This window comes from Lepidochelys kempii, chromosome 4 (assembly GCF_965140265.1).
Source record: "Lepidochelys kempii isolate rLepKem1 chromosome 4, rLepKem1.hap2, whole genome shotgun sequence".
Classification (NCBI taxonomy): domain Eukaryota; kingdom Metazoa; phylum Chordata; order Testudines; family Cheloniidae; genus Lepidochelys; species Lepidochelys kempii.
In genome coordinates, this window is record NC_133259.1 from 112,042,803 (window position 1) to 112,060,636 (window position 17,834).

Here is a 17,834-nt window from a genome sequence, read left to right on the forward strand (position 1 = left end):
GATTTCCTTCTGGGTTGACGTTTGACTGGCAAAGGCAGCCTTGAGACACCATCTGCATTGCCGTGCAGAGTGGATTTCCAATATTTGATTTCATATGCGTGTGCGGAAAGCAACAATACCCAGCATTGCATACAACTAGCAGCTAATGGGGGAATGCCTGTGTGGGGTCCAAAAATTGAAGTCAGGGGTCAATGGTCTTTGAGAAGAGTAAGCTTCCATCCGAACAGGTCCTGATGAAACTTCCTAATTCCGAAAACGATTCCCAATGCCTCATGTTTGATTTGGGCATAGTTAGTTTCTGCTTTGCTTAGAGTGCGTGAAGCATAATGTGTGACATGACTGCTCCCACTCCATAAGGGGATTCATCGCAGGCCAACTGTAGGGGTAAGGATGGAACAAAGTGCATCAGAACTTCAGTATTTAGCAATGCATCCTTAGTTTTGTTAAATGCAACATCACAGGCATCACTTCGGGGCCTGGTTCTGCTCAAGGAGTTCGTGAAGTGGTTTTAGCAGTGTGGCTAACTGTGAGATTAACTTTCCATAATAGTTCAATAGTCCTAGAAACGAGCGAAGCTGGCTAACATTTCGAGGAGGGGGAGCCTCCACAATAGCCTTAACTTTTGCAGGGGCCTTACGAAGACCTGTAGCATCAATGATGTGTCCCAAATATTCAACAAAGGCTAGAAGAATTCACACTTGTCTTTAAGGACTCATAGGCCATACTCTTCCAGACTTTGTAGGGTAGCTTTTAAATTCTTTAGGTGATCCTCCTCATTCCTTCCAGTGACCAGGATGTCATCCAGATAGCACTGGACTCCTGGCAAGCCAAACAAGATCAGGTCCATAGCCCTCTGGAACAGGGTGGGAGCAGACGTTATTCTGAAGGGTAGGCGACAGTATTGATAAAGTCCCTTATGCGTCACAATAGTCAACAGCTCTTGGGACTTTTCATCAACGTGCATCTGTAAATATGCTTGACTCAGATCAATCTTACTGAACTTTTGTCCCCCAGCCAGGCCTGCAAAGAGGTCATCGATGTGGGGAAGCAGGTATTGCTCTGCACACAACACTGCATTGACAGTGACTTTAAAATCACCGCAAATCCAGAGGGAGTCATCTTTCTTCACTATTGGAACAATTGGAGTTGCCCATGGGCTATGGGTAAGTGGTATTAGGACTCCATTTGTGACCAGGCGCACCAGGTTCACTCCAACCTTCGGCCTGATGGCATATGGCACAGTTCTGGCTTTCTGATATTTTGGTTGACTGTCACGTTTAACGTTCAGTGTCATAGTGATTCCCTTCATACTTCCCAGATCCTCTCCAAAAACAGCAGCATGTTTCCTTAGTATAGCAGGCAGACTGGTTTCTTCTTTAGTCATTCAGTGCATTTCTACCCACATCAGCTGGATCTTCCTAAGCCAAGACCTACCCATTAAGGCTGGGTAATTACCTCTCACCACAAACAGTGGCAATTTAGCAGCCTGTCCATTGAGCTCCACCTTAACATCAGTAGTGCCCAACATGGGCACAGCTTCTCCCGTATATGTCTTCAGAACTGTTTTTGTTGCTTTAAGTGGAAGATGCTGTAGCTTTTCTTTATACACAATCTCAGAGACCAGCGAGATGGCTGCACCGGTGTCCAGTTCCATGCGTATAGGTTTACCGTCCAACGACGGGGTTACCCAGTATTCATGTGAGCCCACTGCCAAAGACAAAATGTGGAGTGGCTCTTCTTCTTGTGATGAGGTGTCTCCTTGTCATCCTGGGTCTGCTCTAGGATTTGCAGATTTCCCTTTTTGGTCGCCCAGACCACAGGCCTCTTTTTCTTTTGTTTACAGGCACACTCAATGTATCCCTTCTTGCCACAGTGTTGACACACCAGGTCCTTACACCAGCATTCTGATGCATGGTGACCCGGCTTACCACAGAGGTAACATTCCTGACTCCCCACAGTTTTGTGAGTAGGTTCTTGTCACACCGTATGCACCCTAGGGGATGCACCGATGGATCGCGCCTCCTTTGTTGCCAGTTCCGTAGAGACCGAAATGTCAACAGCCTTCTGTAAGTTAAGCTGAGCCTCTATCAGTAGGTGCTTCCATATTGCTTCACTGTGCAGGCCACACACTAACCTGTCACGTAGGGCATCATTTAATATCTCCTTAAATTCACAGTGTCCTGCAAGCTTTCTCAAAATTGCTACAAATTGTACAACTGTTTCATCTTCTTTCTGGTCTCTTTTGTGGAACCTGTATCTTTCAGCAATTCCAAATGGTTTTGGAGAAAAATGGGAGCCCAGGATTTCCACAATGTCACTGTAAGATTTAGTCTCTAGCTTAACAAGGTGTAGTAAGCCGCTTGGTAGGGAGTAGGTTTTAGCCCCTCCAACACTTTAAGAATATTGGCACCTTCTTCTCTTCTGTAATGTCATTTGCAATAACAAAAAGCTCAAAACACTCAGTATATACATGCCATTGCACTATAGTCTCCTCAAAAGGTTCCAGTGGCCCTGTAAGTGTAGCCATGATTTTAGTTGCAGTTTGCATAGTCAGTTCAAATAAGCCAGTTCTCACCCCCTTCCAGCAGCAAAAAGAGTTTTGGGTTTTTTTATCTTAACTTCTACTTCCTTCTGTTGCTGGGGCAGCACAGACATCCAATCCTCATTGTCATGTTGTTATATCCTTGGGGGCAACAGTTTTAGGAAGAAATCACTGGAGACACAGAGAGTTGTAAACCCTAAAAGCAGCCATTTATTACCACATGCTGAACTAACCAAAAACCAGCCAAAACTGGCTGGGCTATCCCCTAGTAATCTCAATTGCCATAGCAACACAAGATTCTACTACCACCACAACTAAGTACACAACAAGTTGTGCTAATACTTTTTTTTTTTTTTTGGTTTGGTAGCAAAACAGAAAACAATATTTATTTCAGCAAAATGACTAAATAAAGTTTAGTTTCATGCCTACTGCAATATTCTGATCAACCCGAAACAAAAGTTTTCAAGGTTTTAAAAATGTTTTAAATTTTTTAAAAATAAAATTGGAAATTCTGAAACAAAAATACCTTTCCAAAATGAAATGTCAAAATTTCAGAAATGCAGAAATAGAACTCTTTTGACACTTCTGAATCCCCTTCCCCCCTTTTTTTGGCAGAAATAATTTGCCAAAATTGACTTCAATCTAGGAATGGTTTTGGTTGACCTGAAAGTTCGACCTTTTTAGTGAAAAAAGATTTTGCATGAAAAATATCTCCCACCTCCATCTGTATGTTTAATTTATGAAATCTTCTGCATTGGCTGGGACAGCAGCTGGGCACATATTGCAACTAAAGGTTTGAAAGACTTGCTCAGGACTTTGAAGGAAGCAATGATAGAGAAGTACAACTGTGTCATGAAAGAAAAGGGCAAGACCTATAATAAACAGGCTTCTTGACCTTTTTCCTTTTGAAATATCTTATGTTTCTCTTTACTAGTGAAAATTCGACAAACTTTGGCTTTTCCTATGAAAGTCTTTCCTGTTGCCAGCCCTCCCTTTCCTCAGTTATTGGGATTTGGTGTTATGCTCATTGGATTGTGATGTAATCCCTAAAGTAAAATTCAAATGGGGAGATTTTTTTTCTCAGTACAAAGGGAATATGGGGGAACAGAAGGAACAATCCTATATAGAATTCCTTTAAAGAACATTGTTTCTGTTTGGTATGAGATCACCTTAATTTTCTCTTGAAGAAAGGACTCTTCTATTAGTGCTATTCTACATATGATCTCAAGGCCTGGTGGGAAAAAGACAAGTATGGCAGAAAAGAGACCAGTGCGGTTTTCAGAGGCACCACAGAACAGAGCAAGAAGATAATAATCCCTTTCTATACTTTGATGGAACAGTCACCCCTAGAATAATAGAGGGTGTTTGTGTAAATCAAGCTGCGGATAGAACCAAAGACTGAACAAACCAAGTGTCATCCCTCTCAATACTGAGTGCAGATGGTCTCTTCTCCACATGACTCTGGCTTCTTCAGCGCAGCACTGTTCCTCATTTCCAGGCCCTTCATGATCAAGCAGTAGAGGCTCATGCACTAAGCTCCAGAGGTCCTAGGTTTGATCCCGTCCGCCAACAAGCGGGGTCTCTCAGTGTTACAAGTGGGGGCTCGTTCAGGATTTGAACTGGGAAGTCTCTGAAGCTTGGGATGCACTTCCTCAGCTAGGGGAAGTATGTAACCCACACACCTCTCCTGGGTGCGGTGTTCTGTTCCATCTTGTGGCACTAAAACCACTTAGAGCAAGAGATTAATGAGTCTGCTTTTAGCTCATGCAGTAGAGGCTCATGCACTAAGCTCCATAGGCCCCAGGTTAGATCCCGCCTGCTGATGACCTGTGTCTGTCATCAGCAAGGTCTTTGCTTCATGCAAGGTTTCATTGGATGAAACCTTGCATGAAGAACCTTACTGAGTTTTCATATGCCCCTGCCTTGGAGGTTTCACTGGGAGAAGGTACAGTTCTACCCCTCCAATTGGCTGAACAGCTGACAGTGTGACTAAGAAAAGGTGTAAAATTTGGCAGATAACATTATTTCTTCCAAAATAAAAATGTGCACTTGGATCAAGTTGTGTCAGGTTATGAGCTAAAACCCTGTGTTCTATTCTCATATGATGGTGTGATGTGCTGCATCAGTGTCAGAAATCTACACAAAGAGACCTACATCCCCAAAGGTTTGAGGAGATCCTTAATTGCTCTATCTCTGGCCTGTTTTAGTTTTGTTCTTGCAATTTTAGCTTTCTTTGCAGTTCAAGAGTAGGTTAGATGAGCCACATTGGATTATATTTTCATAGATGAAACATGGTGCCCAGCAGTGTTGGTCATGCAGAGTGAATTTGATCTCATTTTTTTTGGTTCTTATCTTGTATGTGCTGACCCTGTATTTTTTCCTCTCAGCATTTCAGCACGAATAACACTTACAATGGTGCACTCAAAGTTGGTATAATTAACGGGTATGTTTACATTTCACTGACAATTCTCAGGGTTTTATAAATCAACTTTAAACATTTCATTTTGGTCAGTGTTTTCTGTATATGAGTATTAGAGCACTTATTTAAAGTATAAAACACCCGTATATAGAATCACAGAAGTTAAGAGATGGAAAAGACCTATTAGGTCATGTAGTCCATTCTTCTGCCAATGCAGGATTGTTTGTTCCCTATTGTACATTTTCAATATTGGTGTTAGTATTTTTCCCAAGTGTGAAATTCCAAAGGTTTTCATATTATTCAGTTTAAATGTTTCCATTAATTTTAGTGACATCCCTATACACACCTAAATTCCTTTTTCTGCTTAATGTTTAAGCTCAAGTTAGTAATACACTTTTATGTTCCCCATGACATTGTTTAGTGTCTATACATATGTAATACACATAATCTTTCCTTGTAACTCAGTCAGAAATGTTTCAATTTTGGGGAGATATTTTTCTGTTTTTTTTTTCCCCCACATCAGCATGTGAGGAAAGAATGTGAGCTTGGGTATGTTAGCCTTAACTGTGATTTACTTTACGGGAGTGAATGATATGTAAATAGTATTTTGTTGCTTACTGAATGTCTTGTCTTTTTGTTCTTGTCAATTTTTTAGTGAGCCCAATTAAAGTAAAATTTTAATCTATTCTGACCTGAAGTTTCAATAAAGAGTCAGTCAGGATAGTAGCAATCAAAAAGGTTCTGTATCTGGTTGTATTGTTCTCTGTTGTTTGTTGTGCTTTCCACTTTGGTATCAGCTGATAAGCACAGTTCAGGGAACAAAAAAAGCTTTGTTGATTGTCAGTGGATGCAACAAAAATTGATTGTGTTCTGATGGTATTTTAAATGGGGAATTTTAAAAATATGCAAAAGGTTAAATGTTCTATTAATATTTGGGTATTTTTCTGTATTGGGCTAAAAATATTGAAAGGAAGAAAAGGCAGCATGACCATAGTGTTTTTATGCATGAGGTACAGAACAAACCATACAGAAATTTTTCTGCCTGACCCATCCAATGGATCGCATGATGGCCTAATTCCTGTCCATGCCCTGTTGTTAAAGAAGAAAATGGGCCTGACTTATCCTTAAAGGACCCCAAATTATATAAGTTATATCATTTGCAATAAGTATTTCTCTGGTATATTTGAGAGATAACAGGGCTAAATTACATATTAGGAGTCCAGCAAAAGGCACTTCTCTGACCCGAAGACATCAAAGGCCTGCTGCAAACAATGGAGGTGTTAAAGCTCTTCAGCAAAGGTTACAAGAATTATTATAATTGGAAGTCTAAATGTAGGAGTTATTGTTGCTCCCCATAGGACTAATATTTATATTAGGTCGCATGTGGAGGAGAAAATTGCGATCAGTGCCCCATTGTGTTAGGTGCTCTGTATAAGCCCCAATCTCTCACTGTAGCTCTACATGGTATGCCAACATAGACTCAGTGGATCCAGAGAATGACATGTTCAGATTCACTTTGCACTTTGACAATATTTAGAACTGAACTATCAAAGATCTGCTGAATGAAAAATCTTGGGATCAGATGAAATTTTATTAGCTGCTTTAATACAAAGGTTAGATGTGACACTTAAGTTTTCCAGAGACAGCAGCTTTCTCAAAACAGTACTCTACATTTTAATCTTGTTTTTTAAAACAATGCTGGTATAAAAGAAATATTTATTAACTTTGTAATGGGATTAAAGAGAATTGGAAGAGTGTGATCATTAACCCAAGGGATAAACGTTATATATCCAGCCAGCATTATTCAAGCCATCATTCATTTGGAAAACCAATTTAAGTTAAGCCTTTTTTAATTGCTTCTCTGTGTACATTAACTCAAATCAAGGAAGGGGCAGAAGCATTTATTTTCACTCTGCCAGATTTTTGCTGTGGATCTCTAATTTTTTATGAATATAATGGACTTGAACAGATATGTCAGCCTCCCTATGTAAATGGCCCTGTCTGCTCTAGGAAAATAAGTACCTGTATTGCAGCAACAACCATCAAGGATGTAATAGGATTGTTAGACAGGATTCAGGAATTTTTAACACCATGTCACAAAGAGATTAGTAGTAAAAATGCCTGTGTTCTGTTTATACTGTTGGCTTAGCACAGTGCAGCTGCATCATTGCTGCAGTACAGGTATGAATTTTTCTAGCATAGTTAGTCACAATATGAAAGTCCTTGACTGCTCACCGAAGTGAGAAAAAATTCACGTGACTAAAGCCTTGTGGGGTTAAACTTTAGGTTGATATTGGTACTTTTTTTTTTTTAAAGCTTTCACCTAAAAGCACAGCCATCAAATGGGAGTTTTTGTCTCTCTCCTCACCCCCATTTTTTTCACCAGCCTGAAAATCTGGTAGCAGAGGCCACCCCTGTCCCAGCAGAGGTGGTGGTTCTGCATCTGAATGCTGTTTGAATAGCGTTGAATCTGACTGGGTGCATTTTAACATTTTGATAATAAGACTTGCCTGCTAAGATGACAGGAGCTTTAAAAAAAAAAAAGACAAAATAGGAAACATTGTTGTTGTTATCATTAGTAGCATGGCAGGATCCACCAGAGATCAGGGCCCCATTATCAGGCCCGTTGACAGCAATTCTGGGCTCCAGGGCAGAACAGTCAATGGGCTGCCAGGCACGCACAAGCCTCGCCCACATGGATGTGGTTCACCTGGCATTTGGGCAGTGCTGTACCTGCACTGGCTGGTGCCCAGTGAGCTGCCGGCTGCGCTGCTGGGCCTGCTCTTCTGGCACGGCCAGGGCTTCTACATGCCTGCCCGGTAGGGTTGCCAACTGTCTAATGTGCCAACCCAGAGACCCTAGCCCCCAACCTTCCCTGAGACCAGTCCCCTGTCCCACCCCTTCTTCAATGCCCCACCCTCTACTCACTCCATCCCCCTCCCTCTGTCACTCACTCTCCCCCACTCTCACTCACATTCACCAGGCTGGGGCAGGGGGTGGGGGTGCGGGGTGTGGGCTCTGGGAGGGAGTGTGAGTGCGGGAGGGGCGGGTGGGATCTGGGAGGGAGTTTGAGTGCAAGGAGATGTGGGGTGCAGGCTCTGGGAGAGAGTTTGGGTGTGGGAGTGGGTGCGGGGTACAGGCTCTGGGAGGGAATTTGGGTGTGGGAGGGGGGCTCTAGGCTGGGGCAGGAAGTTGGGGTGCAGGAGGGGGTTAGGGGGTCATCACTTACCTTGGGCAGCTCCTGAAAGAGACTGGCACACCACTCTGGCAGCGGCTCCTAGGTGGGGGGTCCAGGGGGTCTCCAGTGCTCCTGCCCGCAGACACCGCCCCCACAGCTCCCATTGGCCGCAGTTCCCAGCCAATGGGAGCTGCAGAGTCCGCGCTCAGGGTGGGGGCAGCATGCGAAGACTCTCTCCTCCCCAGGGGCCACAGGGATGTGCTGGCCGCACCGCTTCTGGAAGTGGCGCGGAGTGAGGATGGGCAGGAAGCCTGCCTTAGCCCTGCTGCACTAGCGGCAGCCAGGACTCCCTGGGCCCTTCTAAATTGCGTAGGCCCCTGGGCAATTGCCCCTTTCCCCTCCCGCACCACATTGGCGGGCCTGCCTATTGTGCTAGGCATTGTACACACACACATAGTGAGCGACATTCCTGTCCCTGAAGAGCTTACTGTCTACAGTCAGTGTTGCCCAACCTTATTACATAGGAGGGCCACATAAAGCTAAGCACAACCTTGTGTGGGCCAAACAGATTCTAATAATATTTAAAGTCACCTGTATTGATTTATATTTTACGTTCAGCTTGTTTCGTATGTATTTAGATAGATTGTTTCTATGTACAGTGTCTATTTACAGACTTGTGTAAACTAAAATGATGTAAACAATGACAAAACGCTAATGAATCAGCCATTAGTATGTTGTGTTGAAGCAGGCCACTAGCCTTATGAAATGCTCTGGTGGGCCGTGTATAGCCCCTAGGCTATAGGTTGGGCACTCCGATCTACATAGACAGACCAAGAGTAGGAGGGCAAACAGAGGCACAGGGAGGTGAAATGACTTGCCCAAGGCCTCACAGAGGTCAGTGGCAGAGCCGGGAACAGAAACCTGAAAATCCAGAAACCAAAAATAGAAAAATGAAACTTTTGGTTTCCAAAAACTGAAACAAAATGGCATTTTAAATCAAAGGAAAGGAAATTCTTCAGTTTGCTTTGTGCTGAAAAATCCCTTGGAAAAACCAAAGCTTTTTGACCAGGAAATGTATCGGGGTTTCCAACAATGTCTATTGTGTAGTTTTATTGCATTGTGGTAAATAGCTGCTGCAGTTATGTTTCACTCCACATTTCAGTTATGGCTGAGCGATCTTGTATGTTTCACTTGTAAAGTGTTTTGGGATCCTTTCAGGTGAACTGAGCAATATAAGTATAGTGAATTATTATAATATTTGGGTAGGGACTATGGGACATTGCTAGCTGTATTTCAGTGTGGACCTTCAGACCCACCTCCTTCATCATGCACGTATTAGGCTTTGAGACCCAAAGACACATTTTCACAGATGCAATAACCTTTCTACTTGTGGTAAAACTGGGAAAACCTCCCAGGTATTTAAATTAATTTTTTATGTGAGAAAAGAAACAGTAAAAAGCTAAATTTTATCAGTTCCTTTTAGGTGCATAAGGTCCCAAAAACCTCGACATAAACTATTTTCCCTTTGTCAGCACACCAGAAGGTAAATCCTGAGTGCTAAATCTTGGAACTGCTTGTATATGGAACTTTATGGAATGCCTGTCAGATGTTCTGATTCATTTTTAAGAGTCTGAAGTATCACAGCTATAAAAGATTTAAAAGTTCAGAACAGATCTAGCCACTCAACTCAAAGCACTGTATCCATTCCTTCACTGTTTACCTGCCCTTTACATGCCCTCTGCACTCAAAACTGGAACTGGCGTGTTAACAATGAGCAATGCACCAGCATTATGCTAATGTTCCTCTTTATTCACTCCCATGCCATTCTGCAGAAATTCTTTAACTTTCATGGTATGCTGTTCTTAAAGAATGCAGAGACATTAAAAACGAGGCAGACACATCTGAAAGTTCCAAGGACAATCAAACAGATCACCTCTCTCACACACCCAGACACATATTTACTAATGCGAAATATTCCTACTTAGGGTTGATGGAAATTTATCATAATCCTTTTAACCATTGTTTCTTTCATTGCAACTTCATGACAGACAGAGTAGCAGAAATATGGACAGGTAACCCTAGTCTTGAGAGTGCTATTTCAGTAGTTTTCAACCTTTTTCATTTGCAGACCCCTAAACAATTTTGAATGGAGGTGCAGACCCCTTTGGAAATCTGTTGTCTATATATATAGTTGAATTCTGTTTAGTCCCTTTTCAGTCAAAGTCTTTTGCAGACCCCTTAGACCTAGTCCGCAGACCCCCAGGGGTCCACAGACCATAGGTTGAGAATCACTGTGCTATTTAACCATGATGACAACAAGGCTATGGGTCAAGGTTGTTTTACTTTCATGGTGAAGACTTCTGTCCTGCATGTAAGACTGCAGGATATAAATTTGATCCCCTTACTCATCTTTAAAGCTGCTGTGGATTCTTCATAAGAAATAATGAAAGTCAGTTAGTGCTTGAAATTGGTTAAAAAAGATGCACACAAATCATTAGCAGGCCCCCTGAGTCCTCTACAAAAGGGCTGTCTTTTATTTAACGTGAAAGTTGCTATAATTTCTGGCAGTCACTCATGTGATGGTGAGTGCTGGTATATTTCTGTTCTGTATTTGCTTTGTGGGAGATGCTTTGGAATGTAAGCCTACCTAATGACAGTGGTCTTGTCAGGTTTACTTTTTAATAGCAGAGAAGTAATCTTGCTGCTTTCAATGGCAGCAACTCTCTAGGCAACTGCGGAATTCAGAACAATACAGATGGTGCCTGCCATTTCTTTTTTCAGCACCATGCTGCACTACTAGTCTGACATGTGGAACTTGTTTTATACCATAATGCGGCAGCTGGAGACACTTTTCTGGGAGGTAAAAGCAGTTGTGCTTCCTTTTTTCTCAGCGGCATTGAATTTTATCCACCTGCAGGCAAGATTTATTTTTCCTTCCAAGGTGGCAGATCTCATGACGATCTGATTTGAGTTTTTTGGCATGGTGCCATTCCCTCTGACACACAGACTGGCATGGCTAAGCATCCTTTCTTTGCTAAACAGCAAAAAGTGCAGGCAGGCACCTAGATAACTCTGGACAGACTGCAAAGAAGATATGTAAAGTGTTTAAATAGAAATATCAGCCTTTGGATTGTCCCTCTCTCAAATGACGTGGCTAATATTTAATTACATCAAATTAAACAAAAATGGTCCTAGCTACTAAAATAAATAAATTAAACGTCATGCTCCAGAGCAGGGTGCATTGCAGCCTTGTCTAATCTTTTCTGACAGTCTTTGATGTGCTGTTGACTGCAGCTGGAAAATAGACTGAAACAAGAGGATCATGTGATTGAAGTTCAAAGTGCAAGCATGTGATAATCATAGAGAAGATGGTAGTTTCTTAATCTCTTACACACAAGCTCACTGTAATTTCTTGGTCAGATGCTGTTAGTTAACTGGTTTCTGGATGTCTCTGTATTGTGTTTGTCAATAGTTATCACAACAGTCTGATTTCATCAGCCACCTTTTTATGTTTAACTTTCTTGGAAGTTTTGGAGGCAGTCTGGCATCAATGAATGGAATAAATAAAGAAAAGAAAACATGACACAAAATAAAATTGCATAATAGAAATACCAGTCCCTCGTTCGCAGCGATGTACTCGTGTTCTCACCAGTTTACATGTGATGACCATGGTCCAAGACAGGGCCAGATTTTGATCTCAATTATACTCTATAAAGCTGGACTCACTCCTTTGTCTCTTTAGAAATACATTCCATAAAATCTAATATCCGCATCTTAGGCCAAGACCCTTAATGCATGGAGAGAATTTGAATTTTAGCACATCATAATAATGCCTCTTTGGAGCTCTGAATTCTAAACAGCACTGAATTATGGGATAAATTCCCCTCTGGGTATGGCTGTGGGTTGACCCTGGGGTGTGGCAGTGGGCCTCTAGAGCAGTTATTCTCAACCTACAGGCCACTTGCAGACCAATCAGCATGCAGCTATGTCCCATGTGACATCCTTAGGGCCATCCAGGTAGTATATATATATTGTGTGGATGTGGCCCACATAACACATAGAGAACTGCATGTGTGGCCAACAGTGGTAAATAGGTTGATACACGCTGCTCTAGAGGACCCTTCCAGCAACTGCGTTAATCCACATCTGTAGCATTCCCTCCTGGAAAGATTAATACAAACTTGTCAGATTTCAGCAATGTGTGGCTTAACACCGATTTGCTATTAGGGATCTTAAAAATATGTTCACCAACAGTTGTCTTTGGTAAATTTGCATTAGCATATTGCAAAAGCCTGTTACTTAACTGTAAATATGAGTAGACAACTTATTTAAAGTTTGCAGGAAAGAAGGAGTGGGTGGTCATATCAGCTTGTAACTGCTGGATCAGATAATTCTCTTTGTTTTTGTTGCCTGTTTTTGTTGCTTAAATAAAACAAAGCAGACACAAAGATCTTTTTTATCCAGTCAGATTCAGACCCTGAAATGGATTCCAAGTCCTGTTCACCTCTCCGATCAAAAGGTTATACTTTTATTCCTACGTATAAAGTGAACCAAGTCAGCAAAATATGGCATTTTATTAGTTCTGTGTGAAACCCCAGTGTGGTCGTTGCTTGTATTTGATAGCATTTGAAAAGGAGCGGGAGATAAGAGTACATTTCTTTGCCTTGTCACATGCTCTGCCTGAATCTAAGCCACATGATCATTCTATCACTCTTACTGCCACAGGGAGACTTTGGTGGGACTTGAGCAGAAACCTGAAATAATCGGTAAGGCAGATTTCCAAAAAGATCCGAACGTTGCTTATTTGTCCCCTTCCTATACTGCTTTCAAAATGCAGATGAACAAGTTTAGAGATTTATAAATTAGGGTAAAAAGTTGTTTCCACCTAGCATTTCACAATTGGACAGGCACATTACAGGACTGTTGTTTTTTACCTTTCTCTGCAGCATCAGGCATTGGCCGCTGTCAGAGAAGGGTCACTAAGACTTGATGAACTATTGGTGTGATATGGGATAGTAAATCTGCACTTCTCAGCTTCCTTCTCTTTTTCTTTTTTTTGTTGGAAAAGGAGGAGAATTATGGGGGTGACTGAGAGAGAAGCAACTGAAGAATTCCCTGTGAAACTAAAAAGGGGGAAGGGCAAAAGAGCAGCAGAGAAAACAGGAGAAAAAATTAAAATGCAGGGAGCAGACAAGAAACCCTCTTCTATCCCTGTATTTCCTGTGTAAGAGGAAGAGAAAGCAATAGTCTAGGGGCAGAGTCATGTATGTTGAATCAGAATAAGCTTTATGTTTAAACTGTGGGCTCAATTTTAGCACCCTTACTTTGTGTAGTACCTTATTCCACAAATGGTTCTATCCATTTCAGTGGGGCTACTTGTAGAGTAAGTTACTACTCAATGGGAGTAAAGGTGGCAAGAACTAGCCAAAAGAACAGAATAGGCAACAGCAAAAGTAAGGACTCCATAGGAGATTATGGGGGGCGGGGGGTGCGTGCACATGCATGCACATACAAAATGGCCGTTGCCTCTGAACTTATAGGAGCAGTATGCAAGAAATAGGTTTAACATTGATACAAGCTATTTTACTGTGAGCAGAAATGGGAATAGTCATATTTGAAGCCTATAAGTAAAGATTTCAGCCAAATTTTGAAGCCTTTATTTCACATTTTTACCATGCTTACAAACTGATAAGATTGAAGGGATACAGACCTTAGTGAAGCTGAACTACAGATCCAATGGAACGGTAACAAGCAAAGTCAGAGTGTTGCTTAAATCGAGAGAGATCATTTGCTGTCAAGGAATATAGGAAGGAGCATCTATCTCTGCTACAAATAGACTATAGTCATTTGTATAAGAAATGTGATTGGTGGGACAAAAGGCACTCATTTCTGTAGCTTAAAACTACTGATGTGATTAGGTTAACGTTCATCTATCAATGATCAAATGTCCTTTTTTTTTAAACTTTAGATTCTCTCAAAATCTTGGTAATTAGTTTCAAAATCCCTTAGCATTGAATTGAACAATGGTCAACATTCCGTTACCATTGCAAGATATTTTTAAAGCTTGCTATTCTTTAAATTCTTTAATTTGTGTTAGTTGTCCTTTAACTTTTTAAAATCCTTTCACTTATATTCGTACCTCTCAGTGTAGTTTAGTCCTGTAATTCTGTGACTACAGACTAACTATCCAGCATGTGGATGCCATGATTTATCTTCATAAGTTGTGTAAATTTTTTACTTTATTCTTATGTATTATTTGTTGAGCACCAATCCTATGCTGAGCATTGCATAAGAAGAATATGGCAAAGTTCCTGCCCTAAGAAATCTAAATGGATATACAACACGAAATTGCTGGGAGACCAACAAGAGCAAAGTAGCTTAGTTTACCTGTATCTAGAATGCTGAGTTAATGTGTTATGTATACGTGATTATTTAATGTTGTTGGCTGGCTGAGTTAATGAACTACCTGCATATAAGTACTTAATACTGCTGGGTGGTCATCGTTGTGTTACTGTATGTTTAATAATATGTTAGAGCACCTACACATTTTTGAGTGGGTGTTTTTTATTATTGTTTATATCTAAATAAATATAATATTGTTTAATTTTAATGTGTTTCTAGGCTTTTTTCTTATCATTAATATGGAATTTTTGAACCTTGCAGAAATAGTCAGTCTTCTGCAGGCATCTGAATGAGGAGAGAGTGGGTGCATGGCTTATAGGAATAGAATGCCTTCCTCTGGTTTATTGACTTCAGTGGGAGTAGAGTTAGGCCAACAGTAAATGCTTTTAAGAATCCCACTTTAATTCTTTCCTTCTGCACTTCAAACTGTTGTGTTCAAACTTTGTTCAAACTTTGACATATTACTAGGGTTGCCATCTTTCTAATTGCTGGTAACCAGACCTCCAAGATTCCATTCCTATCCTATCCCTTCCTCCATGGCCCTGCCCCTGCTCAGCCTCTTCCCCGAAGGCCCTCCCCTCATTGTTTGCTCCTCTCCTCCCCTACGCCCATTGCTCACTGGATCGTCTCAAGGAGCTTGCAGGTAAAAGGCAGCTCTGGCTGAGCAGGCAATGGCAAGGGTTAATGACCTGGCTCCTCCCCCGCCCCATGATAACTGGACTTTTGGTTCAGATGCCATTTAGGGTTTCCAGGTCCACTTTTTGACTGGAATTTCTGGTTGAAATCTGGGCACTTGGCAACCCTAAATGGCATCTGGACACAGAAGCCAAAAACTGGACTGTCCGGGTAAAACCCGGATGGGTGGCAACCCTACATATTACATCCCAACTATGTTCTCTCTTCCACAACTTAAGCAAATGAAAACTAGTGAGCAGGAACAGCAGTCAGGGGAGTTTTGCACAGGAGTTGTCCAGGTGAAGGAGGAACAACTACATGACATTTGAGGTGAGTTTGTTGTCTGATAGTTTGTGTGTTGTGTGCTTGCTGGCTTGCTTGCCATGTGTCTGCTTGACTGAAGTTTTTAATGTGGTGTGTTTTGGGGCTGTGAGCTGAGCCAAGTGGCCTGTTAGGCTATGCTGAGACCTTATGGGGAGACTGTAGCCTGATGTGCTTTGATCCCTAATCCCTTTAGGATCCCTTGACAAGAGGGTGGGCTAACTCAGGGCGAACAGGGGTTTACAAAACCAGCTTCTAAACCACCAGAGGAACTAGGGAAGAGGAGCAGCAAGCAGGAGAGTTTTGTGAAGGCGTTTAGAGGGGGAGCGTCAGAGTCAGATACACCTAGCTAACACATTCTAAACTCCACAAAAAACGGAGAACAAACAAACAAACAAAAACTCTGCAAGAGTAAAAATAATGCAGGCAGAATTCCCAGCAACAAAGTGAGGCTATCCAGTTTATTGCATTGAATGTAAAATATTTGATTATCTGTCCTGTATGTGGTGTGTATGTGCCTTTGGTGCAAGCAACTCATGACCCTCAGAGACCAAGTACAGGCTCTTGAGATCAGAGAGGGTGAACTTGAGGAGCTGAGGGAGACTTACATAGAGGAGAGTTTCAGGGACACCAAAGCGTGGTGCCACCCCCAGTCTGACAACCTGTATGTTGAGGAAGAGGATGAAAGTCTCGAAGGAGGAGAATATCAAGCTGGAGTGTAGGAAAACAATCCTATAGTTGGGACCCTCCTTCCAGATGATGTCATGGTATTCTCTTGCATTGAGCATACCCTGCTAGGGGAAGGGACACAATTATTAGGAAGAGACAGGTAAAAATAATGGGGATTCAATTATGAGAAATATAGATGGGTTTGTGATGAGCAGGAGAACCACATGGTGAATTGCCTTCCAGGTGTGAAAGATGCTGATCTCTAGCAATCTCTAGATAGGCTTACATAAGAACGGCCATACTTGGTCAGACCAAAGGTCCATCTAGCCGAGTATCCTTCTGTCTTCTGACAGTGGCCAATGCCAAGTGCTTCAGAGGGAATGAACAGAACAGGTGAGTGATCAAGTGATCCATCCCCTGTTGCCCATGTGATGGGTTGGATCACAGAAATCCCCTTGGGGCTGCCAACTGATGTGCCAAGAGTACTTCTGTCCCTGCTTTCCCTGCCAGCTTGGGACTCCAGAACCCTGCCTGGATGTGCCAGACACGCTTGCCAGCCACAAACACAGACCCAGGTCTGAACCACGTCCCACAAACTGCAAGCTTAACTGAAAGCAGCTTAAGAAGTGTTCCTGTCTTTAACATTCAGATGCCCAACTCCCAGTGGGGTCCAAACTCCCAATAAATCCGTTTTACTCTGTATAAAACTTATACAAGGCAAACTCATAAATTGTTCGCCCTCTATAACACTGATAGAGAGATATGCACAGCTGTTTGGAGCAGCTAGTCCTAGCACCCACAAGGGGAGAGGCAGTTCTTGATTTAGTCCTAACTGGAGCACAGGATCTGGTCCAAGAGGTGAATATAGCTGAATCCCTCAGTAACAGTGACCATAGTGTAATTAAATTTAACATCCTTGTAAGGGGAAAATGCCAAAGTAACACTGAACTTCAAAAAGGGGAACTATGCAAAAATGAGGAAGCTAGTTAAACAGAAATTAAAAGAACAGTTGCAAAAGTGAAATGCATGAAAACTATTTAAAAACACCATAATAGAGGCTCAAACTAAATGTATGCCCCCAAATTAAGAAAAAAAAAAGTAAGACCACCAAAAAAAATGACACCATGGCTAAACAGCAGAGTTGAAAAGGTGATTACAGGCAAAAAGACATCCTTTAAAAATTGGAAGTCAATTCCTAGTGTGGAAAATAGAAAGGAGTAAAAACTGTGGCAAGTAAAGTGTGAAAATATAACTAGGCAGGCCAAAAAAGAACTTGAAACAGCTAACAAAACCACAAAAACTAAAAGCAAAAAAGAATTGTAAGTACATCAGAAGCAGGAAGCCTGCCAAATGGTCAGTGAGGCCACTGGACAATCAAGGTGCATAAGGAGTATTCAGGGAAGACAAGCCATTGCGGAGAAGCAAAATGAATGCTTTGCACCTGTCTTCACTGCAGAGGATGCAAGGGAGATTCCCATACCTGAGCCATTCTTTTTAGGTCACAAATCTGAGGAACTGCCCCAGATTAAGGTGTCCATAGAGGATGGTTTGGAACAAATTGACAAATTCAACAGGAATAAGTCACCAGAACCAGATGGTATTCACCCAAGAGTTCAGAGGGAATTCAA